This window comes from Haemaphysalis longicornis, unplaced genomic scaffold (assembly GCF_048455015.1).
Source record: "Haemaphysalis longicornis isolate Haplotype H1 unplaced genomic scaffold, Haemaphysalis longicornis Haplotype H1 scaffold_1, whole genome shotgun sequence".
Taxonomy (NCBI): Eukaryota; Metazoa; Arthropoda; class Arachnida; order Ixodida; family Ixodidae; genus Haemaphysalis; species Haemaphysalis longicornis.
In genome coordinates, this window is record NW_027526203.1 from 77218424 (window position 1) to 77244472 (window position 26049).

A 26049-nucleotide genomic window follows, 5' to 3' on the forward strand; every position below is an offset into this window, starting at 1 on the left:
CCTCCCCTAACAACTGAAAAGAATACAGAGGCGGCGAAGCAGCGGTCAACAAAGTGACGTAAGTGCGTCGGCGAGCGTCGCAGAATCGAAATGCCGGGGGTCTGCTGTGCAAGCTTTTATCTTTCGGCGCGAGAGTTTCTGGAACCGTCGATTCGCATCCAGAACATTGTAGATCACAGAAGATTATTCTGGGCTGGCGGCGTTAGGGCGAAACACTCTGCTTACCTGAATGAGATAGCCCGTGCGGCATAAAAATAAAGAATGGAACACGCGCTTCGCATGGGACACAGATAACAGAGCCGAGCGCGGCCAGGCAATAAAAACAAACAATAAATAAACAAACCTGTACATGGCTCGCGGCAGTACCCCCCCTCTAAGAGTGCATCGACCCGATCCTAAAATAAAACGACAGTCCGAACAAACAGAAACAACAAAACAACAAAAAAAGTTCGTCATCTTGCGAAGTGCGGTTTGAGGCGAACCACGTGGACGACTTCGGGTCGCGTGCGTCGTCGTGATGTGCCGGAATCACCACTGGGGATCACTTGGTAGATTAATTGGCCAACACGTCGTAGAATCTGGTAGGGTCCGAAATACCGTCGCAGAAGCTTCTCACTGAGTCCGCGTCGTCGAATGGGAGTCCAAACCCACACACGATCCCCTGGTTGGTACTCGGCGTCTCGGCGTCGGAGGTTGTAGCGGCCGGCATCCACCAGCTGCTGGTCCGTTATACAAACTCGAGCGAGCTGGCGGGCCTTCTTCTCACGTTAAAGGTATCCTTGGACGTCGGCGTTGAGGTCGTCGTCTTCGACATGCGGAAACATGGCGTCGAGCATCGTAGTCGGCCGTCTTCCGTAGACAAGCTCGAACGGTGTCATCTGCGTAGTTTCCTGCGTCGCTGAATTGTACGCAAACGTGACATACGGGAGGACTTCGTCCCAAGTCTTATGTTCAACGTCGACGTACATGGACAGAATATCCGCAGTAGGCTTGTTCAGACGTTCCGTTAGTCCGTTCGTTTTGGGGTGGTACGCCGTCGTTCTTCGGTGATCCGTGTTGCTGTAGCTTAAGATTCCTTGCATCAGCTCCGCGGTAAAGGCCGTTCCGCGGTCCGTGATTAGGACTTCAGGGGCTCCATTTCGCAGCACAACTTGGTTTATAAAGAACTTGTCGACTTCTTGTGCAGTCCCCCGAGGAAGAGCGGCGGTCTCTGCGTAGCGCGTCATGTAGTCTGTCGCTACGACAATCCACTTGTTCTCCGATCGTGACGTCGGGAACGGGCCCAGAAGGTCCATTCCAATCTGTTGAAAGGGCCTCGACGGGACGGCGATTGGCTGAAGAAGTCTGGCGGGTCTTGTGGGCGGCATTTTTCGTCGCTGGCAGTCACGGCAACTCCGAACGTAGTGGGTGACGTCGGATGTAAGGCGGGGCCAGAAGTACTTCGCCTTAATTTTTGCAATAGTGCGAGCTGCGCCGAGATGTCCGGAAGACGGGTCGTCGTGGGACGCTTCCAAAATTTTGTCACGAAGGACTGCGGGATGACAAGTAGATAATTCGTTCTTGTTCCGGGGCTGAAATTCTTCTTCACGAGGACGGAGTTTTTGAGGCTGAATGCTGGTAAGTTCCGCTTGAACGCTCTAGGCACGGCGACGTTTCGTCCTTCGAGGTAGTCGATCATTACGCGCAAGTCCGGGTCGGCACGCTGCTGGGCGGCTAGGTCGCTCTCCGTAACAACCCCGAAGAACGCGCTGTCTTCATCGGAGTCTTGTGGTGGTGGGTCGACAGGGGCGCGGGACAGGCAGTCGGCGTCGGAGTGTTTCCTGCCGGATTTGTAGACGATTGTAACGTCGAACTCTTGCAGGCGCAAACTCCACCGTCCAAGACGGCCAGAGGGGTCCTTCAAATTGGCGAACCAACACAGCGCATGGTGGTCTGTTACAACGTTGAATGGTCTGCCATACACGTATGGGCGAAATTTTGAAATGGCCCATATAATAGCCAGGGACTCTTTTTCGGAGGCAGAGTAGTTTTTCTCCTCCTTCGACAGACCACGGCTGGCATATGCGATTACGTTTGCGCACCCGCTTTGTTTATGGACAAGAACGGCACCCAAGCCTATATCACTCGCGTCCGTGCGTATTTCCGTTTCGGCGTTTTCTTCGAAATGAGTGAGCACGGGCGGGCTTTGCAGGTGTTTTTGCAGCTCGCAGAATGCCTTTTCTTGGTCTTCTTCCCAGCTGAAGGGGGTGCCATCTTTCGTCAAGCGCGTGAGCGGCTCTGCAATGCGTGCGAAGTTTGCGACGAAGCGCCGGTAGTATGCGCACAGTCCAAGAAATCTGCGCACGCCTTTCTCATCTTCTGGCCTTGGGAAGTTCGCTATGGCTGAAGTTTTCGCCGGGTCAGGCAGGACTCCCGCGGCGTTGACGACATGGCCCAAAAACTTCAGTTCCTCGTACGCGAAGCGGCACTTTTCAGGCTTCAGCGTTAACCCCGACGTACGGATGGCCTCGAGTACCGACTGCAACATTGCGAGGTATTCGTCGAAAGTCCGGGAGAATACCACAACGTCGTCGAGGTATACCAGGCAGGTGTGCCACTTCAGGCCAGCTAGCACAGTGTCCATGACTCTTTGGAACGTTGCTGGTGCCATGCATAACCCAAACGGCATCACCTTGAATTCGTACAGGCCGTCCGGGGTTATGGATGCAGTCTTCTCTCGATCTCTCTCGCCCACTTCAATTTGCCAGTAGCCTGTCTTCAGATCTATCGATGAGAAGTACCTGGCATGGCAGGGGTGGTCGAGGGCGTCGTCGATTCGTGGCAGGGGGTACACGTGCTTTTTGGTGATCTTGTTCAATCGCCGGTAGTCAACGCAGAACCTCAGTGTGCCGTCTTTTTTCTTCACGAGTACGACCGGCGCAGCCCACGGACTTTTCGAAGGCTGTATAATGTCGTCGTTGAGCATGTCGTCGACTTGAGTCCGAATGGCTTCGCGCTCGTGTGAAGAGACGCGGTACGGTGACTGTCGGGTAGGTCGGGCTCCATCCTCGGTTATTATCCGGTGCTTCGCCAGAGGTGTTTGAAGTAACTTTGAGTTCGACGAAAAACACTCGCTGTAGCGACGCAGCAAAGCCAATAACTTGTTTCTTTCTTTTTGCGGTAGCGCAGGATTCACGTCGAAGGGGTGCGGAAGCTTGAAGGTATCGTCTGGTGCGCGTTCAAAGTCGGCGACTGCTGTCACGTCACTTGCTTGTTGCGTTTCTTTGACGAACGCAATTGCAGCGCCCTTGTTTAAATGCTGGTACTCCTCGGTGAAATTGGTGACCAAAACGTGGGATTTGCGCTGCTTAAACATCGCAATGCCTCTTGCGACAGACACACCGCGGTCAAGAAGCAACCTTTGGTCACTCTGCACGATAGCGTAGACGTCGCGAGCAGCACTTTCACAGTAGACGGTGATCATCAAGCTTGCGCGGGGTGGCAGGGCGACGTGATCATCGGCGATCCTTACAGCTGCACGGTGTTCGGGGTTCGATTCCGGCGTCATGGAGTGGTCGGAGGAAAAATTTATCGACTTCGTCTGCAGATGGATTATTGCGCCGTTGTCCGTCAAAAATTCCATTCCGAGAATTACGTCGCGGGAGCAGTTGGGCAAAACGACGAACACCGCAGGGTACGTCGTGCCGTCTATGGTGACGCGCGGTGTGCATGTTCCACTTGGCATCACGAGGTGGCCTCCTGCTGTGCGTATGAGTGTACCGTCCCATCTGGTCATAACTTTCTTCAGCTTAGACGCAAATGGCCCGCTCATTACGGAGTAGTCGGCTCCCGTGTCTACGAGGGCGACTACATCAAAGCCGTCGATGGACACCTTGACGTCGGATGCCGCCTTCCTCGAGTTCCGGGTGCGTCGGGGCGTCGCATCTCGGCTTGTGCGTGTTGACGGTCGGGCACTGTGCGTCGTCGTTGTCGACGTCTTAGCGGACGTCTCGGTCAGGTCGGGTAAGCGTCGCGGCGTATAGCTGTCGTCGTGTTCGGGAGTCTCGTCAGGGTAAGGTCGGGTCGTCGGGATGAGGGCATGTCGTGAATCACTGTCTTCGGCGTGTCCTTGCGTCGTTGGAGGGTTTCCGGTTTTTCGCCGTAGAGCAACTTCACCTCCAGAAGTTGCTGCTTTTAGTTTCCCCCCCCCCGCGTGGGCTGGGGGCCATCCCACGGACGAAGTCAGCGTTGCTACGGCGGTTCGGCGATTGGTATGGGTAGGGCGACGGCGAACGGTTGAAACGCGCTGGGCCACGGCTGGTTTCAGGTAGATACTCGTAGATCTCACGGGGTCGCTCGCCAGGGAGAGGGCGAGGTGCGTCGACGGAGAAACCACGCAGTCCGAGTCTCTTGTATGGGCAGCGACGGTAGATGTGGTCGGCCTCTCCGCATTGGTAGGACAGAGGACGGTTATCGGAAGTTCGCCATACGTCCGTCTTCCTCGGCGTCTGGTTTCGGGCTACCGGGGGTCGGGCGGGTGACAGTGGGCGGCGGTACGGCGGTGCCTCTTGACGGCGTGTTGGAGCACGGCGGGGTCGACGAACAGCCGCGGAGTATGTCAGCTTGTGGCTCTCGGGGTACCTCGGATGGCGTAGAAGTTCCCAACGCTTGTTGCACTTCTTCTCGAATCACGTCGGTGAGGGAAGCGACTTGGGGCTGCGGCGGCGTTGGGAGAAGTTGATTGATTTGATTGATTGTGGGCTTTAACGCGCCGACGCAACACAGGCGATGAGGCGCGCCGTAGTGGAGGGCTCCGGATTAATTTTGACCACCTGGGGATCTTTATCGTGCGCCGAAATCTCGTACACACGGGCGTTTTTGCTTTTCGCCTGCATCAGAAAAGCGGCCGCCGCGGCCGGGAATCGAACCCGCGACCTTGTGCTCAGCAATTGGGAGAAGTTTCCGCAGCTCCTCTCTTACTATTGCGCGGATAGTCTCGCGTAGGCTGTCGGCCGCGATCCGCGTGCTGCCAAAGTCGTTCGCATTGGCCGCGCCAACAAAGTTGCAGTCATACTGTTTAGCACGCATTTCGAGGGTTTTCTCAATGGTGCTGGCTTCGGTCACGAATTCGGCGACGGTTTTGGGCGGATTTCGGACAAGTCCAGCAAACAGTTCCTCCTTCACTCCGCGCATTAAGAAGCGCAACTTCTTTTCTTCCGTCATTTCGGGGTCCGCGCGGCGAAATAGCTGCTTCATCTCCTCAACGAAGATCACGACTCCTTCGTTGGGGTGTTGCGTGCGCGTTTCCAACAAAAGGGCGGCTCTTTCTTTCCGCACGACGGTAGTGAAGGTCTTAGTGAACTCGCTTTTGAACTGAGCCCAGTTTGTCAAGGAGCTCTCGTGGTTCTCGAACAAAGTGTCAGCCGAATCTTCCAAGTAAAAGAAAACATGGCGGAACGTTTCTGCGTCGTCCCACCTGTTGAATTTCCGGACGCGCTCCAGTTTCTCAAAACATTCTTCTGGGTCTTCTGCGGGGGCTCCACGGAATGATGGCGGTTCCCGTGGCTGCTGCAGAACGACGGGAGGATTGGCTTTGTTGGCCATGGTGCTGGTTGCGACGTCTTTCTTCTTCGCTTTCTCCGGTAGTAGACCGGACTCGGGTGGTAAATCTTGCATGCGGAGGCTGGCTCTTGTTGGACTGGCTTGGCGGCTCCCAGAGGTTGTAGTGGGCATGAAGGGTGCGTACCCAGCACCCCCACCAGGTGTCATGAAGCGAAGGACGACGCAGTTGTTTGGAAAAGAAACAAGTTTATTGGAGCGAAGTTGTGCTCCCCTAACAACTGAAAAGAATACAGAGGCGGCGAAGCAGCGGTCAACAAAGTGACGTATGTGCGTCGGCGAGCGTCGCAGAATCGAAATGCCGAGGGGGGGGGGGGGGGGTCTGCTGTGCAGGCTTTTATCTTTCGGCGCGAGAGCTTCTGGAACCGTCGATTCGCATCCAGAAGATTGTAGATCACAGAAGATTATTCTGGGCTGGCGGCGTTAGGGCGAAACACTCTGCTTATCTGAATGAGATAGCCCGTGTGGCATAAAAATAAAGAATGGAACACGCGCTTCGCATGGGACACAGATAACAGAGCCGAGCGCGCCCGGGCATTAAAAACAAACAATAAATAAACAAACTCGTACATGGTTCGCGGCAATATGGAGAGATGATTGATTGATTGTGGGGTTTAACGCGCCGACGCAACGCAGGCGATGAGGCGCGCCGTAGTGGAGGGCTCCGGATTAATTTTGACCACCTGGGGATCTTTTATCGTGAGCCGAAATCTCGCACACACGGGCGTTTTTGCTTTTCGCCTCCATCAGAAAAGCGGCCGCCGCGGCCGGGAATCGAACCCGCGACCTTGTGCTCAGCAGCGCAACGCCTTAGCCACTGAGCCACCGCGGCGGGTGCAATATGGAGAGGATCGAGCATGCTGCCCAGAACGGAGATAGACTGAAAGCAATGAAGAGGAGTTTAGTCATGGGGAGAAATCAGATGTATGCACTTAAAACAAGCAAGGCAATGTCTTCACAGATATGGCAAAAATACTGATAGTAGCTGAGGGATTCTATAGAGATCTTTACAGTACCCGGGACAGCCAGCATAATACCGAACGAGAAAGTAGTTGAGAGAAGATCGACATCACACCAGTAAGCAGAGAAATAAGGAAGGCTTTGAAAGAAATGCGATTTGGCCAAGCACCTGCTGAAGATCAGATAACATCAGACCTCTTAAAGGATGGCGGGCAAATTGTACTAGTAAAACTAACAAACTTGTACACGCAATGCCAAATGACCACAAGTGTGCCGGGATCTTGGAAGAACGCGAACATCATCCCAATACATAAGAAAGGTAACATAAAGGACTTGAAAAATTACAGGCGGATCAGCTGTCAGTCGACTACAAGGTATTTAATAAGGTAATCGCTTACATAATACTGCCACTTTAGATTTCAGTCACCTTAAAGAGGAACCGGGGTTTCGTAAAAGCTATTCAACAATGGACCGTATTCAAACGATCAATCAAGTGATAGGGAAGTGTGCGGAGTACAGGCAACCCTTTATATATCCTTGATAGATTTGAGGAAGCATTTGACTCGGTTTAAACCTCAGCATTCATTCAAGCCTTACGGAACCAGGGTGTAGATGAGCATTATGTAAGAATACTAGAGGATATTTACAATGGGTCCACAGCTACCATCGTCCGCCGTAAGGAGAGCAGTAAACTACCTAAAAAGAAGGGCATCCAGCTAGGAGACACAATCTCTCCAATTTTATCCACAGCATGTTTACAACAAGTATTCAGAACATGGGATTCGGAACAGGTGGGAGTAAGGGTTAATGGAGATTACCTCAGTAACCTCAGATTTGCTGAAGACGTTGCCTTGTTAAATAACCCGGGGGAGGAACTCGAAAGCGTGCTTACCGCACTGGACAGAGTAGAATCCTGGGCCTGAAACATAATAAGCAAAGAACAAAAGTAATGATCAATTACCTCAGGACAGCACAGCGGTTTGAGATAGGTGGGGAAGCTGTGAAGTGGTAAGCGAAAATATCTACTCAGGCCAAGTCGTGACCACGGATCCCAGTTATGAGGCAGATAGATAGATAGAAACTTTATTGTTCATGGGATGGTGGGGCGAATCAGCCGCCTCGGTCCAGGCAGCCGCTGAGGGCCCTGATGATGTGGGCCGCCAGTTCCCGTTGCTGTTGGAGACTCGCCGCAACAGCCAGCCACTCTCCGGTGTAATTGTGTGGTTGGGTAGGGTTGTAGGGGCACTCCCACAGAATGTGGTCCTGGGTAGATAATTCGAAGGACAAGAATAGGGTGCTGTGCATTCGGCAGGCACTCTCAGATAATGAATGGCAGCCTGCCATTGTCCCTGAAAATGAAAGTGTATGGCAGCTGCATCATACCAGTACTCACGTACGGGGCAGAAACTTCGAGGCTCACTAAGAGGGTTCGACTTACATTGAGCACTACTCAGCGCACAATGTAACGGAAGATGATAGGTGTAACATTAAGGGACAAGAAGAGAGCGGAGTGGGTCAGGGAACAAACACGCGTTAGGACATGTTAGTAGAAATTAAGAAGAAATGGACATGGGCAGGGCATGTAATGCGAAGGCAAGATAACCGTTGGTCATTAAGGGTAACAGAGTGGATCCCTAGAGAAAGAAAGCGTGTCAGGGGGCTGCAGAAAGTTAGATGGGCACATGAGATCAAGAAGTTTGCGGGGATACATTGGTTGCAGTTAGCGCAGGACCGGGGTAATTGGCGACTAATGGAGAGGCCTTTCTTTTCTCCCTGTCCATCGTGACTATTCCCCGTGTAGCGAAGCGCCGCTGTGGAATTTTCCTAATCTCAGTAGAGCCCTGAGCCATGAGCAGCCCACTCTGGTCTTAATGCATTTTAAGACGAACGCATTTTATCTCTATGCTTCAAACACGCGCGTGGTGAATTGAGGAAACTCAGTGGTTGTATACATGTAAATTTTGGTCGGAGCAGGCACAAGGCGGCGAACGAAGCTGTTTTAGGGCGTCGGTAAGAGGAAACAGCTGTGCGCGAGGACTGCAGGAGGAGGGCTCTTTGAAAAGGTGGCGGAGCCCGCGCCGTGAAATGGAAACAGCAGCGCCAACAGCAAAGAATCCGCTCGACTCTATGAAGTATACCTAATTAGCTAGGCGAATCTATTACTTTACTCAGCAAAAGGAGGAGAGCCGCTGCCGCACGAAGAATGCGAGCCGCCTTGAGGGGAGAATGTACCGACGGGGGCGAACTGGAGGCTCCTGGCGATGGATAGCAAGTAGACCGAGCTTCGGGGGGTGCTGTACCCGGCGCTCAAGGAGACTAAAAGAATGTCCAAGTATGCTTATGTCTTCAGTTTCTCATAAACTGCCAGCGTCTATTTTTGAGTAAGGAAGACCCCTCGCTCGTTCTTTACATGTATTTAGTGGCGACTGGGACTTGCCACAGCGCCAATGACGGACGGGGGCACTTGGCCACGGCACAAAGAAACATATATTCCTGAACCAACACACAGAAACAAATCTACAGAAAACACAATCAAAGTCCCTACCAAATGTTCAGGGCGATGAAGCGTTGTCCGCAGGGCGTCGTGGGTCCCGGTGATGATGCGATGTGAGGTATAGCTTGGCTACGATGAAATCATCGCAAGTGCCGGAACGTCGACGAGGAGTATATATAGAACGGTCTGCTTGTATATAACGGTCTGCTCGGCACCCGCTCACAATCGGGCGCTTTGTAGCAGCGGGTAGGGCGAACCCGGCCACTGTGGTTCGACGACAGGCAGCAAGCGGCGGGTCGGGCAAGGGTGGAGCACGCCAACGTTTCGCGCCCCCACGAGTCAGGAATAGCGCCTCGGTTCTAGGATGACAAGGATATACCCTTCTCGAGGTCAGGCACCGAAAATCTGACGAGCTTCGAGACTTCATCCTGCACGCTGCGCTTCGTCTAACCGGCTCCGTGCACTCCTCCCGGCGTCTTCTTCCCCTTCCAGCCTTTGTCCCCTACCTCCTTATTTGTAGCCACCTCTTATTGGCCCACGTAACTTCATCGTGTGTCTTGCCGCTTCTTGTTCCTCGGCGCAGCCACCCTAAGGGCAATCACCGCAGGCCGCATTCGCGCCACGAGAAGGGCGTGGGCATATTTCCGGCACGTTGACGTCGTCATTGTCGTCAACACGAGCTTTCCACCTCATACCACCGTAATTTATAACAGCTGCCATTGATAATTGATAATCTCCCTTGCTTGAGCTAAATGATTATCGCAATCATATCTGGCAGACGGGCTTACTCCGAGATGAATGGAAAACAGCGGAAGTCCGGTTCATACCTAAGCCGGGCTAACCACCGAGTACTGATAACGTTCCACCTATTTCCGTCACATCATGTGTAGGGAAAATGTTCACGCACATCGTTTTAAACAGGCTACAAACGTATCTCTAAGATCACGATAAGCTACGTACGACTATGTTAGGCTTTCGCCGTCGTCTGTCCACACAAGACATCTTACTCCAGCTCAAGGAAGAGGTAATGGTGCCTGCCACCCGCAACTCACCCACACCCATCCTTGCGCTGTACCTCAAGGGGGCGTTTGACAATGTTAACCATGCCGCCATCCTCTCGCAACTAAATACTCTCGATTGCGGGCTTATAAAGTATCAGTACATCAGAAATATCCTCGCAGGTCGTAAGGCAATACTTCGGGTTGGAGACTTAGCCACAGATCCGATGCTGCTGGGCAGCCGCATACAGGATACCTTGGCGAGATAGAGGAGCACCTACAAACTGCAGCGAACACGGTAAACCATTACGCCAAGTCTTGCGGCCTCCGGCCTCTAGAAAGAAATTCTTCCAGTGGTCACCATCCACACGGAGCGCCACACCATCGTTCCCTCCTCGCATATCAAGATCCTTGGTATGACCTTTGAATCCGATCGAACAAACTCCATCCTAATAAATAGGCTGAAACATACCTCAGACCAAGTCACACATATGATCAGGAGCGTAACAACCATAACATGTGGGATGCGCGAGGGGGGCACCCTCCGCTTCGTCCAATCATTCATTATCTATACAATTACATACGCCATACCCTATGCGCTTCTCTCCGAGTCAGTAATGGAACGGTACTTATACAAGGTGCAGCCTTTCCGAACGGTACAAGATACTTAATAAGGTAATCGTTAAAAGAATTTCCGCCACCCCAGATTTCAATCACCCTAGAGAACAAGCAGCCTTTTGTAAAGGCTACTCAACAATCGACCATATTAAGACGATGAATCAGGTGATAGAGAAGTGCGCGGAGCCTACTGAACTTTTATATACAGCCTTCATAGATTAAGAGAAAGCATTTGACTCGGTCGAAACTTCAGCGTCATTCAGGCATTACGTGACCAGGGTGTAAATGAGCAATATGTAAAAATACTAGAGGATATTTACAATGTGTCCACAGATACCATCATCCTCCGTAAAAAGAGCTCTAAAATACCTATGAGGAAGGGCGTCAGACAAGGAGACACAATCTCTCCAATGTTATTTACAGCATGTTTACAAGAAGTATTCAGAACAATAAATTGGGAACAGGTGGGAGTACGGATTAATGGAGAATAAATCAGTGGCCTCACACTTGCTGATGACGTTTCCTTGCTGAGTAACTCGGGGGACGAGTAGCAAAGCATGCTTAACGCACTGGACATACAGATTAGAACCATGGGCCTGAAAATTAATATGGAGAAACTAAAGTAATCTCCAATAACCTCGGGAGAGCCCAACGGTTCTAGATATTTGGCGAGGCAGTGGAAGTGGTAGGCGAATATGTCTGCTTAGGCCAAGTAGTGAGCCCGGATCCCAACCATAAGACAGCGATAATTAGAACTATAAGAATGAGGTCGAGTGCATTCGGTAAGAATTCTCAAATATTTGAATAGGAGCCTACCATTGTCCCTGAAGAAGAAAGTGTGTGACAGCTAATTCTTACTGGTACTCCCCACAGGGCAGAAAGTTGAAGGTTCACTAAGAGGGTTCAACTCTAATTGGCGATGACTCAGTGAGCAATGGAGCGGAAGATAATAGGTGTAACGTTAAAGGACAAGAAGAGAGCGGAGTGGGTCAGGAAGCAAACGCGTGTTAAGGACATATTAGTAGAAATTAAAAAGAAGAAATGGACATGGGCAGGGCATGCAATGCGAAGACAAGATAACCGTTTGTTATTAAGTGTAACCCACTTGATACCAAGAGAAGGCACGCGTGGCGGGGGCGGCAGAAAGTTAGATGGGCAGATGAAATCAAGAAGTTCAGGGATAAATTGGAAGCAATTAGCACAGGACTGGGATACTTGGAGAAGAATGGAAGAAGCCTTTGCCCTGCAGTGGTTATAGATAGGCTGGTGATGATGTAACGAAGTCGTAGATTTCACAAACCCTTTTAATCCCCCATTGAAGCTAATGTATTGGAGACTTCTATGTAACGAAGGCGTTGCGGCGGTTAATGTTAACGAACTTGTATGCGCTGATCAGTCAATGTTCTTTTCACTTTTTCTGAATAATAGGCTGCATAAATAAACTAATTTAGCGAATTAGCGTGCGTTTCTTCGTCAGAGCGGTCTAGGCTAGGTTCTAGGCCTCCCTGGCATGTAGCCGCTCGTATCCAGGCCATCTGTGATGTTGGTTCATCGGCGATGAGCTCTTCTGCCACAAAATGAAAAGTTTTGTCATTTCATTACAAGCTCACCATTTTTAATGCCTTCTCCACCAACGATAAAGAAGAACGTCGCCCCCCCCCCCTCCCCGGTACAGTATCCCAGCCAGCATCCTGTGTTTAATTTTGCGTTGGAAAAGAGCATATAGTTGGCAAAAAGGCACCCTTTTAGCAGAAGTGCGGTTCTTGAAACTCGTTAAGGCACCGAAAAATATCAAAAAGCAAACAAATACTTAAATTCCCATTGGGAATAGGAGGTTAAGTGCCTTAGTTTCTTTTGAAATGCCATATAGTGACTAAGCTCGTGCGAAAGCAGCAGTCCCAAATCAGGCAGTTTTTTACTGTCATATATATTCTTGGAGGGTGGGTTCGCCTACACTGATATCTACCATTTTGGTTTCATTTCTTCGTCATTTACGGGAGCCTTATCTCGAACCCTGCAAGTACCCAAAACCTGCGTATAAAAAGAAATTGCGAACTTTTGTCTACTTCGGTAATTACAGGTTTTACTACATATAACGTGAAACCTGGATATAACGAAATTGACAAAGCTTCGCAAATTTTCGTTACATGCAGGTTTTGTTGTATGAAGGTTCCTATCTAAGTAAGGCTCGTGTGAATGGCGCAGAAACGAAATCAATATGTTGAACACCAGTGAAAGTAAACTGACTCTACAAGAATTTATTTTAAAGTGAAAAGCTGCGTGATTTGCGCCTGCTTCTTTCAGACGAGCTTAGGCGCTACACGACGCTCCGAAAAAGCCGGGTCACTTGTCCCCATATTCAGAAACTCAACTAAAGTATCACTTTTGTGTTTTCACACTTTTAGCTGCCTTAACGAGTTTCAAAAAAATCGCGCCAATCCACCCCGTGAATGTGGTTGGAAAGCAAAGCTGTAAACGGCACCCATAACGATTACCCTTGCGACGTCACTTAAATTCACTCACGTCGCTCTACAAAGAGTAAAATAAGAGAAAAGTGAAATACACTTAACCACACCATTTATTACTTCAAAGAGATATTCTTGGTAAGGTTAAATCACTGCATGATGCATGAACGTGTTTGGTTGTGTTGTATTGGTGTAGCAAAAGAGTGGAAACTTTTTTTATAATTGTAAAGCTCCAACCTGGTGTTAGACGATCTGACTTCTCCGTCTCTGCGGCGCGGGCGGAGGCGACGAGATCTGCGGCAGAGAAGGAGGAGGAGGAGGAAGAAATACTTCTGTTCAGATTTCTGAACGGCCCAGAGTGCAGCCCTGGGGAGTGATTCCTTCTTCTGTGGGGCCCATATGCAGTCCGCGCGGCCTGTGTTCTGTCCGCCCGCTGAAGCTGGGTAGGAAGAGACAGCCAGGACAGCAGCATCTCCCATCGCTCTTGTTGGGTAGTTGACGGAAAGACAGGAGGGTGCTCAGGGCTAACTTCGCCCACCCCGATTATGGGGTGGAGTGTTCCTACTTCTGATCAAAATTTACATTCAGCTTCGTAGCGATTCGGATGCATTAAGTGAAGACGCGTAGGCTGTGGGAAGGAGCCCGGATTGTATGAGCCGTAGGGTAGTTTGTTGTTATCTAGGAAGGTCAGGGTAAGGCTAAGGTACGGTCTGTCTCAGAAGGCGATAATGCTGGGTTATCTCCCTGAACGTGTCGGGTGACTGTCCTCGTGCAGCTCCATAGCACGTGAGGTAAAGGCGCAGGCTTGTTGGGTGGGCGTATTTGTTGCCCTCCATTGAAGCGTGAGGGGGTGTCCAGATGAGCTGAATGGAACCGTTTGGGGAGTGGTTTTTTAGCACGCGCAGTGCAGGTCAGGACACCCAACCCGACTGGTAATTCCAGTAGGATTGCTGGAAATCGGTTACTACACTCCGAACCCCTGGTTGAGGGAGAGCCAGGGTGATGGCTGCCTCTTCTGCTGCCGTCATTTCTTGAGTCCCAAGCGAGGTACACGCAAGGAGGTTGGTTCTGGAGGTAACCACGATGATGGAGTATTGCTGCCCTCGATGTTTGGAGGCGTCTGTATAGATAACTGCATAAATCGGATCCCCAACGAGGGAGGTGTTTAGCGCTTGAGCCCGTGCTTTTCGGTGACCCTCGTCATGTGAGGGGTTCATATTTCTAAGCAAAGGGAGTATCTTTAGGTTTAGTCGCCAAGAGTCTGGGTGTACGTCAAGCGGAGTGACATTCTGGGCTGCCCAGCCAATCTGGTGAAACATGCGGTTACCCACCGCAGTTCTGAGTCGGACCTTCAGGTTAGAAAGATGGCCTTCTATCAGCTCTTCCACCGTGTTGTGAAACCCCGTGCTAAGCAGCCTCTGTATGGATGCACTTATTAGAAGACCAATGGCCTGCTCAACCGCGTTTCTAATCACTACATAAAGCATCTCTATGTCTTCCTTGTTGAGAAGACGACAGGGGGTTGACGCAAGTGACTCTCGAGAGGACAAAAGCTTCAATTAATCGAAAGGTACCGGATTCCTTCAGGCCTCGCTTCTTTCTGGCAACTCGCCTGATCATGTGTATGATTTGATTAATGCTGTCTTTGAGGCGCTGCAAAGAGACGTCACACTTGGTGTTAACCTCGAGATGTAGGGCCAGGATCTTGGTGCTGGGGCTTGGAGTGATGGCCTGGCCATCAAGGAGTATTGGAATGTGTTCATTGATATGTCGTTAGGCGTGAGGAGGAACCACAAGGAGCTGTGAGTTTTCACGTGAACACTGGAGGCCACAGGCTTTAGCACATTGGCGTACTAGAAGTGAGATGCCATGCATTGGTATTAGCTTCCTTTAATTGTTGTAACTCTTAGCTCATGATCAAGGTGCGCACAGGGCCGCTAGACGGGCGTGAGTGGTCGCGTGACGCTTTCACGTGGCATTCAGCGAAAACGCAGGGGGTAAACCCGTAAATGTGCCTGGTGAGTACACCACCTGTCTTCCCCGTCTTCGCGTGGGCTCGTAGCTAAATCGGTAAGACAACGGGCTTTCTCTTTGTTAGTCTGTTAGTTCATGCATGGTTCGATTGCCGGCGGTGCCAGTAAATTCTTTTCTTTGTTCGGTGGAGTTTTCTGGTGACACCAACGGTCCCGAAAGAACCCCTGGGGGGTAGAGGTAAAAAGCTTTGCTTTAAAACCGAACGTATGCTAAAAGGACGCCTTTTCGCGAACTTGAAGCTATTTTCCGCACTCACAGTTGTTGTTATACCGGGCGGCGACGTCCTTCTTTCTCGCCGGTGGAGATACCATTTAGAATTGCGAGCTTGTCCTGAAAAGACAAAGCTTTTTCGATTTTGGCCGCAGAAGTGGTCACCGACGAGCTGACACCACAGGTAGCAGTGTAGACGTGCGACTACACGCCGCAGGCCTAGCACCACAAAAGCGTGAAACGGACACCGCAATTACGCATGCAAACGCAGGGTGGTCGCGATGCCGGTGATAATAGCTAAATTAGTGCATTTCTCCAGACAATTTTTCAGAAAACGTGCGACAAACAATGACTCATTAGCGTAACGAATTCGTTACATCAAGGTTAACCGTCGCAACTTCTTCGTTATATTGAGGTCGAAAGAACATGGGTTCCAATGGGAATGACAATGGGGAATTGAAAACATTAGGTAAATCAAGGATTTTATTACATAGACGTTCGTTACATTCAGGTATATAGGGGTAAAACTGGATATAACGCAACTGAAAAAACTTCGCAATTTTTCGTTACCTCCAGGTTTTCGCTACATGCAGGTTTTGATAAAAGTCTCGCGTGAACGAACCAGAGAATAAACCAGAATGGTAGACATCACTGTACATACCTTGAAGGATTTATTTCACAAGGATAACTGAGTGATTTGCGAAAGCTGCTTTCGCACAAACTTAGGCAGAACCGTGAACTCCGAAAAAGGAAGGTCACTTACCCCCGTGCTCACAAATGTAACATTGTATCACTTTTTCCTTTGCGAAAAGTTTCGGCTCAAAACGCGTTTTAATTACAAACCTTATTACGATGGGGCGCCTTTTCACAAAACTAGACCCTCCCCTTCGCACTGCGAATTGTGAATGGTGCTAGCTGAGATATTGTACCGGGCGAGGACGGCATTTAAAAATGCTAGCTTGTCTCGAAAAACATAAAATTTTCATTTTACGGCAGTAGAACTAATTATCGGAGAACCGACAGCACATACAGCAGTGAAGAGCACGCGCGCAGCTACAAGCCGACAGGCCGGCCTAGCACCTGAAAACTGACGTCTCGAACCGACATCCCACTCACAAAGGGAGACACGGAAACGCGCGGTAGATGGCGGTACTCCGAAAAAAATTTGAAGTGTGGTTTTTCTTGCCAGTTGGTGTCAGCTACACAAGCAAAGGCTATGAAGTTGGTGATATGTTAGCCATGGGATGGCGCTAGCCGCTCTGGCCGTCATCATCATCATGCGGAATTTTGTTTTCGACGATTCTCAATGTTTTCGTAGCGGCTCGCTCCTTAAAGTACTGGTAGTATTTGGCAATTGAGTGCATTTCCCTGCAGATTTTTCAGTAAAAGCGCAAGAGACAATAACTGATCACCCCAGCGAGTTCGGTACATCAGAGATAACGGCCGCAACGCCTATGTTACATATAGGTTCGTTACATCCAGGTTTGACTGTATCTATAAATATGTATATATATATATATATATATCCCAGTCGAAAAACAGAACAGAAAAATGCGACAGAATGATGCTCTGAGGGAATGGGACATTCTGTAGTAAACCCTGTCCTGTAGTGTGTAGTAAATGCTGTCCTGTAGTCTGTAGTAAATCCTGTCCTGTAGTTTGTCGTAAATCCTGTCATGTAGTCTGTAGTAAATCCTGTCCTGTAGTCTGTAGTAAATCCTGTTCTGTAGTCTGTAGTAAATCCTGTCATGTCTGTTTTCGTAGTAAATCCTGTCATGTCTCGAATTTCAACTTGTTTTGCATAAGAAATTTACTTCCCTTGATGTTTTTTTCTATTAAGTACCTGAAGTATGCAGGATAGGCTTAACAATTTCAATAAAAATATGACCAACAAACATAAGCATTTGGGGGAATTCTTGCCTTTCTGGAACAAGGTTAAAATTGTTTTCCGTGAATAAATGATTTCAGAAAGCTGTACCAAAAGGATATGTATGCAACAAGTGGTACATTCATGCATGCAATACACAAGTTTGATGTTACGCAGATTGCACATGCCTGATGCATGTGCAGTCGCAGAAACTCGTGCACACGCACACTGCAAACGCGGTAACTCGTGGATCCGGCAGCCGCTGGAACGTAACGCTAGAACACGCCGGCGGCCACGCGGTCTCCAGCGAATAGCGTGGTCGATGCTCGCGCTAGGCCTTTTTTCTTTAATAGCCATGTAATTACAAACCCGCGTAGCTGTTAAAAAGAAATAAAGAAGTCCTTCCTTCAGGGACACCTAAGTAGCGCTACAAAATTTAGCTAGACTCATTTGGGCACTTTTCAGCTGATTTGGCCGTGCTTCTGAAGCAGGGCCAAATCGCGTCCCATCATCGCGTTCCGTCAATGACGCTCAATGTGTTCATGAAAGCAAATTTATTCTCCCGGATAGAAAAATAAAACTATTAAACGAGCATGGACAATAACCGTTCGAAAATTCGTTTCTTATATTAGTTAGGACCATTAAAACAGAAGAAAACAAATATTTCTTGAACCTGATTTATTTAAACAGCAAAACGCGAGAGAACGTGAGAGAATTAAAATGGAAAGTCAATCTTTAGCTGGAATGCTTGCCTTGGTAAACCTTGATCTGTTGACAATGCATTCGCACAGCAAAACGTGGCAGGGTATCCTGTGGCGAAAAGCGCACGTCTCTGTGGTGCTGCGCTATCTCGAAGAGTATGCACGCACGATACCTGCCGATGTCACGCAGGGGTCATTGCAAGTTCAGTCGATTGTCGAAGCACATCGCACGTATTCGAAATCACACTGCCTGCGAAATTCGTCGTATTCACTCGCATCAATGTGCCAATAATCCCAAGCACCACGGTTAGTCGTCGCTAGAAGAGTCCTCACTTCGAGATGCTTGAAATCCGGACCACTGATATTGCTTTTACCACAGATTCCGAAGCTTCAAATGTTGCTGCCGATACTTCGCGGAGGCATAAGATGCACGTTTTTAGAAAAAAGTTACGCGTAACTTCAGCTAGGCAAAGCACCGATGTTAAATGTGAACGAGCCACTCGGCCACGCAGCCACCGCCAAATTTTGACCGAAAGACGAAAAGCAGGAGGGAACAAAGCAGGAGGGAACAAAGGAAGGGTAAGCAGGGAACCGGCCGATCACGAGAACTTGTTTCCGCGACCCCACCCTACCCTTCCCATTTCTTCGTATTGTGGTCGCCCCACCCCGCGGGTGCTGTCGCACGACATGCCTTCAGGGGTGGCGATGCTTCCCCGAACTTCTTCCGAAGGGCCGGGCTAGAGCGAAGGCGTGCGTTTTCTTTCTTTCTACATTTATTTTTTAACACATCTTGGTACTGCAACAGGTTCACTGGCGCCGTTTCTTTTTTTTTCACACATGTAGCGGCACTGGTTAGCTGGTTTTAAAATCTTATTTTAACTATTTAGTCTTGATTGGACACATGGTTCGCGTTAAAATAAACAAATTGCTCCCTAAAAAAATAAAACAACAGCACGCAGATTGAAACAATGGGGCTCTCAAGGACACCCCGAAATACATGTCAGAATGTGCACTGCAATTATTACACCACGTCTTCAAAAAACACGTCTCGCTTGTCCTTTATGCGTCCGTTTTGCCAACGGGCTACCCTTGTTGCCTCATTGTTTTATCAAAGATTGTCCACAGTACAATATATGCAATTGCAATTCACTCAAAGAAGCCAAGGAATTTGCGAAGTTCTTTATGTATCCATTTCTTTGGTTATGGGGCTACGCTTAGATGTTCCAACATTAGAGTGATTTGTGCTAAGTTGCGTTGTTAATTGCAAATTTGTAGCGAAGGTTTTTTTTAAACACGGCCAGAATGCTACTGGCAGCAATGCAACACACGTTCATTACAAAAGACGCTTGCAGTGCAATTGAACGAGATGACCGTAACTTGCACGCACCATTGTTTCTGTGGAGCGCACGCTAAAAAAATGAGAATTTTCGGCCCCGCACGGCCCGCAAACACCAAGTTTCGCAGCATCTGCGTCAATCGCGGCGCTCGAATAAAACCAGTCCACCCCTTAACCGGCGCGCGGCATTCCCGTGTCCAGCCAAGCAGCGGCATCACACTATCCCGTACTATCAGGTACTATCCTGTTCATGCTATCCCGTTCATCCTGGCTGAAGCTCTGTCCCCAGAGGCAATGTCCTCGTGTTATTCGATGCTCTCCAGCAACATCCCCGCGTTGCTGTCGTTCAGTGCGGCGTTTTCCAGTGTTTGCCGTTGTCTCCCGCGTATTCCATCGCTCTCCTAATTCTGGAAAATGCGGTCCCCGCGTTGCTGTTGTCCAGCTCGGCGTTTTCCAGTGTATTCCGTTCTTTCTAGCGTATTCCATCGTTCTCCTAATGCTGGAAAACGCGGCGTTTTCCGACAGGGTAAGCAAGAGATTTTGTAGCAATACTGAACGGTCTGTCAAGTGACACTTTTGCAATGAATCTAAAATTATATTTCACACAATAAAAATATGCAGGGACTACAAAATGGTCTGTCGCACGGTAGATAATAGTAATTACGGAATGCTAGATGTAGAGGCTGAAGGACAGCTTGTGGTGCAACAGGTAATTTGTGTATTGCCTACAGGGTGTTGCACAAAAGAAATTTCTGTAGTTCAACAGAAATGTCGCATGCGATAGACATTTTGTAGTTTTACTACAAAAGTTTTTGTAGTGGGACTACAGAATATCTGTCGCATGATAGATATGTGTGTTGTACTGCATTAATTTCTGCCGTGCGACAGACATTCTGTCGTCATACTACAGAGATTCCTGTCTCACAACAGACCATCCTGCATTCCCAACAGAAATATCAGTTGTGCGACGGAAATGCCTGTCGTACGACAGATTTTCTGTAGTTGTACTACAGAAATTCCTGCCGCACGACAGACCATCCGGTAGTCTCAACAGAAATCCCTGTCGTGCGACAGAAATTTCTGTTGTGTTTCTCGACTGGGATATATATATATATATATATATATATATATATATATATATATATATATACGCTGGTTGACCACTCTCGACATGTCGTAGACAGTCGAGTCACGGCGCGGGGATTAAAAGAAAGTCCCCGAGAAGTCATAGTGGCGCTGGCTACCACCCCCAAGCACAGGAAAAGATTACATTGACATAAATACCCCAGAAAGCGAGGGGGGAAATCGCCCCGCCGGTAGCGTAGTGGTTATCGCACCAGACCGGTATACTGGAGGTCGTGAGTTCGGATCCCCCCTGGCGGGCATTTTTTCTCCGCTTTCTTTCTTTCTTTCCAAATTCTTTATCTGTTTCAATGACCTACCACAACCTCCCCTTTGCTTTCTTAGGTTTTCTTGGCTGCCAACCCTCAAACATCATTTCGGTGTTATATATATATATATATATATACATATATATATATATATATATATATATATATATATATATATATATATATATATAACACAGAAATAAGGGTTGGCAGTCGAGAAAACCTCGGAAAGCAAAGGGGAGGATGTGGTAGATCATTGAAACAGATTAAGAATTTGGAAAGAAAGAAAGAAAGTGAAGAAAAAATGCCCGCCAGGTGGGATTTTTTCTTCACTTTCTTTCTTTCTTTCCAAATTCTTAATCTGTTTCAATGATCTACCACATCCTCCCCTTTGCTTTCCGAGGTTTTCTCGACTGCCAACCCTTATTTCTGTGTTATTTTCAACGAGCCCCTCATTTCCTATTCTGATTCGCTACATATATATATATATATATATATATATATATATATATATATATATATATATATATATATATATATATATATATATATATATATATATATATATATATATATATATTACACAACTAAACATGGGTGTATCGCACCAGACCGGTATTCTGGAGGTCGTGGTTCGGATCCCACCCGGGGGGCATTTTTTTCACCACTTTCTGCCTCTAAAAATTCGTCATCTGTTTCTACGACCCACCACAACCTCCCCTTTGCTTTCCGAGAGAGAGAGAGAGAGAGAACAACTTCCGAGGTTTTTTTGACTGCCAACCCTTATTTTCTCTCTCTCTCTCTCTCTCTCTCTATATATATATATATATATATATATATATATATATATATATGTAACGCAGGAGACATGGCGTCCGTCGAACCAACACCTTTATTAAGAACGTCTTCTTCATCGTCCACCACTATCGCACCGCACCGTCTCTTGGTGGCTAATCTCCCATTCCGGCGAACTGCCCTGCACCATCCATCTGCGGGACGTCACAATATATGTATATATATATAAAAGAAGCAAGAAAGAAAAACACGCGCCCAGAGTGGGGACTGAACCCACACCTATCGATTTTATCTCGAATGCCTTACCAATTCAGCTATCCGGGCGACTGTGTTCTCCTTCACTTTCTGGGGTATTTATGTTTACTAGAACTGTTGCTGATGCTTGAGGGTAGTACCCAATACCACACAAATTGAGGGAGAACACAGTCGCCCAGATAGCAGAATTGGTAAGGCATTCGAGATCAAATCAAAAGGCGTGGGTTCAGTCCCAACTCTAGGCGCGTATTGTTCTTTCTTTCTTTCTTTCTTTCTTTCTTTCTTTCTTTCTTTCTTTCTTTCTTTCTTTCTTTCTTTCTTTCATTCTTTCTTTCTTACGTATATTTAAAATGTTACTTCACTAACCGTAGTAAAAAAGAGCCTAACAACACCCCAATGCCTCCTTTGGCGTTGTAGACTGCCGCAACGAGCCCTCATTTCTTAACTATATTATTCTGCGAAATCATAGCGAGGGTCTCGGTTCTGGCAGCCTTGATACCAAGGTATCATAAAAGGTTTTTCTGCCAGTTACTCATTCATTCTTTCGTTCTTTCTAAAATCTAAAATGTTACCTGACTAACAGTAGCAAAAAAAGAGAATAAAAACACCCCTTTGCCTCCTTTGGCGTTGCAGTCTGCCGACTTATCTTTAGATATATATATATATATATATATATATATATATATATATATATATATATATATATATATATAGAGAGAGAGAGAGAGAGAGAGAGAGAGAGTCAAACCTTGCTGTAACTAAAAACGAAAAACGAGCAAAACGAGTCAGGTGTATGGTAGACATACTGCAACCCAATGTTTGCTCAGACCTGGACGTATCTTTCGGCGCGTTTTCGACAGCCATACCTTCCCACTATTCAGAGTGCGTTATAGTAAATCTGCACTCAAGAGGAGAAGGAGAAAACGTTTTTAAGAAAAAATTCAGTTGGAGTGTGTGGGGGCCCTCAGTCCAGTATGCGGGTGGAAGAGCAATTTTATTCAATTCATCGAACGTCATTCCGAGTATCCCAGGATTTGCTCTTTACGCCTGAAGGGAGTAGAGCACAATACAGAGCTTTTTGGACATATTCATCGGTTTCGGTTGTTGTTTTACTGGAGACTTGCACGCATACTATTTTTGTATTGCTTAGAGAGTATATCAAGCCGGCAACGCCGTAATCGTGTCATAACCGTTCGGGTTAGGATTAAGTTCCGTACGATAACGATGGTTGCGACAGAAATTCAAGTTCTCCAAACAATGTTGTTTGCGCCGTTTCGCGTGGGCGTAGCAGAAACCTTCCCATTGCAGTTGCATGGGAATAAACAACGCATGTGGTGAATATGGTTCTTCTAGTACGCAGGCATAACAAGGTGCATGTATGCATTAGAGCCCCCCAAAAATATCCACATGAACATTCTCAGCCTCCCAAACCCCCCAAGCCTTCTAATCAGACGTTTGTGACGCTGCAGAAATGTTAATGCTCTGGGCACAGAAAAAAACATTCGTCGGATAAAATCGACAACTACGAAGGAAATCGAAGACATTCGTTTTACTTCCTGCTGTGCGGTGCGAGTGTAGGGGCACACTGCTTGGTGCGGAGCATTAGACTTGATTCTTCATAAGAGCATCTCAAAAATACTTCAGGGAAGCCTCCGCATTTTGAATACTTGTCGAGGAGCTGTGAGCACTGAACCTCGCAAATAAGCTGGAAAGAAGGAGTTACACACGATCTCCTGAGCGACGCGCTAAGTACGTTGTTCTCTCTCTGCTCGTGTGTTGCGAGATACAGCTTGAAATTATCCAGAGTTGTCAGAAGCTGGAAAAATAACCGAATTACTGGAAATATATATGCAGAGAATAGTCTTTAATTGTACTGCTGAGGTTAGCCTGACAAAGGCACCTAACGTGCTACACCAGAATTCGAAATATGATTTTTACGAGCTAAAACATCACAGCGGGCGATTTCTAAGACAGGCACTGCTGCCGCTCACAAGCGGAAGACAGCGGCGCGAGTCCCTAAGCTGATGTCAGAGCCAGGGGCACCACTCAAACACCTCCCCACCTGTACCTTTGTGGACAACTTTTTGAAGGAGAGAAAGATGTTTCTGTCAGGGGGAGTATGCGTACAGTCGGGCTATGCCAGTGGGACAAAAAAGCCAGCAAAAGAAATTAAGTGCCCTTCCACTCTGTGAAGAATAAAGACCTCCAAAGCTGGACGCAGTCCACGGAGTGCACGAATCAAAACCTGTTCCTTTGGAGTTTTGCAATTTGGGACTGAGCATACTACCCAGAAAATTACCCGAAGGAAACACGGAAAGACCCGAGCATTACTCTAGCGCACAAACACAGGCCTGTGTTTTTTCATCCCGCGTCGTAGGCATCTTACTGTCTTTGTAACACACCAAACAACTGCGATTGACCAAGAAGGACGTCAGATGGGCCGTTTGGCGTCCAAGTTTAAATGATCCACCAGCACAGTAGCCATGTCATCAGTGAAGGCCTGAAGCATATCGCTGAACGTGCACGCCCACCCCCTTTTCACTTGCCACCCTTGCACGCATCAAACTGCAATCGGTGGTGTGCGCACGCCTAAAGGGAAAGACACTGGTGAGTGTGGCTGTGAAAGCCATTCAACCTAAACAAGAAATATTGCCTCTCGTCGGTGATCCAAGCGGGCAAGTTGCTGTCTATACTGGAGGGATTTGCAGCTACTCGGCGAGCAGGAACACAGAGTGGAAGGGCACTCAATTTTTTAGTTGCCGGGTGATTGCAGGGAGGCATGGGCGGACGTGCGTCCGAAATTTTTTCGTATTTTTAACTGCAGACACCAAACCCTAAATATTTGCTGAGCCACTTCAATGTTAAAACCACTGACTTAAAGGAGCAGGTGTCCAGTTTGCACCACAAGATGACAACTAAACATGGTGCAGGGATGATACATGCGGCATGCGGGTGCAGGCACGGCGGAAATGCGCGTCCTGCTCTGAGAAACGTGCAATCAAAAAAGTTCAGGTGACATGTACGTTTTGGTCTTAAGATGTAAGACGCGATAGCGTTACGTCGACTCCCAGGGAGCGTTTTTGAACGCAGTTTCTGTATTTGCGATGTATGCTTCACGACCACTAAGGTCAACAAAGAGAGAAAGGCTCGCAGCGGGGGTTTTTAAACCCTGTGGCCCGGGGTAGACAAAGGCCATCTGCGCTTCTGTAGCTTGATATATCAAGGCCAAAGGTTGAGGCTTCGGGGTTGTAGTCAGTTTCAGTGAGATGTCAATGTCAGTGTCTCAAGGTTTATGAACTGATGTGTATGCCGAACTGAACGTTTTCGCTTTTTGTGAAGAGAGAGAGAGAGAAGAGAGAGATCTGCTACAAAAGAAATAGTTTGTGTTTGAGAAAAGGGGGTAAAGTGGTGGTAGGAAGCTCAACGGTGAAAACTGAAGTCTTTGCCGTGTATGTAGCAGCTTCTTCCCTCGCCTTCGTATCAGTTTGCGCTGATTTTGAGGTAACGAGCGGGTAAAAGCTGCCTCCCACGTCTCGATAGAAGTGGATTGTGTAATGGTTTAGTTGTTCTCCCTTGAGCATAGCCTTGCACATGGCAAGGTTGCGTGGAAGAGGGTGGATGTTTCCTCGATTTTGGCAGTTTGTGTTAATGCGTGATGTTCCAACCTAAGATCCTCGCCCACATAGATATGTAGATGCTTTTAATCGTTTATCCACCACAAAGTTTGCGATTCTTCGGCATTGAGACCACCTGGAAGCAAGGGGAAAAATCGTGTTCCTAGGCGTGGGATTAGACGTTCTTGGCGCTTTTCTTGGAGGGAGTGGGGTAGTCGTGGTCGAAAGGAGAACGCTACGTGGGTTCCCGTGCCTCTTGGTCGGTGCATCGTTCTTTTCCTGGCCCTTATTTCGGGTGTCGAGGAGACGTTGCGTTTTAGCATTTAGGTATGTTCAGCATGCAGAAAACACTCCAATGCACTTTGAGAGTCTGTTTAAGCTTCTATTCGATGCTTACACTTGCGGAATGCGAAGAAAATGTTTCCAACCTCCGTTTTTTTTGTTCCTGCAGGTAGAAGGGCCACGTAGATAGAAGGCTTAAGTAGTCAACTACAACAATGTCTGCCTCTTACTACTTCCGTTATGCTGGAGTCAGTGTTTATGGTGGGCTCATTGTTTTAGATATTTCCTCACATTAATTTGATCCTGCCAAATCGGCTGTTCGTGTGTAGGTTTGGACACGTGTTTTTGATAGAGGAGAGTTTTTATGCGGAGCCGCTGGTTGGGTGACATGTCTGTCATGAAGCGCGGCCGTTTCTGCTCAGAGAGGTAGC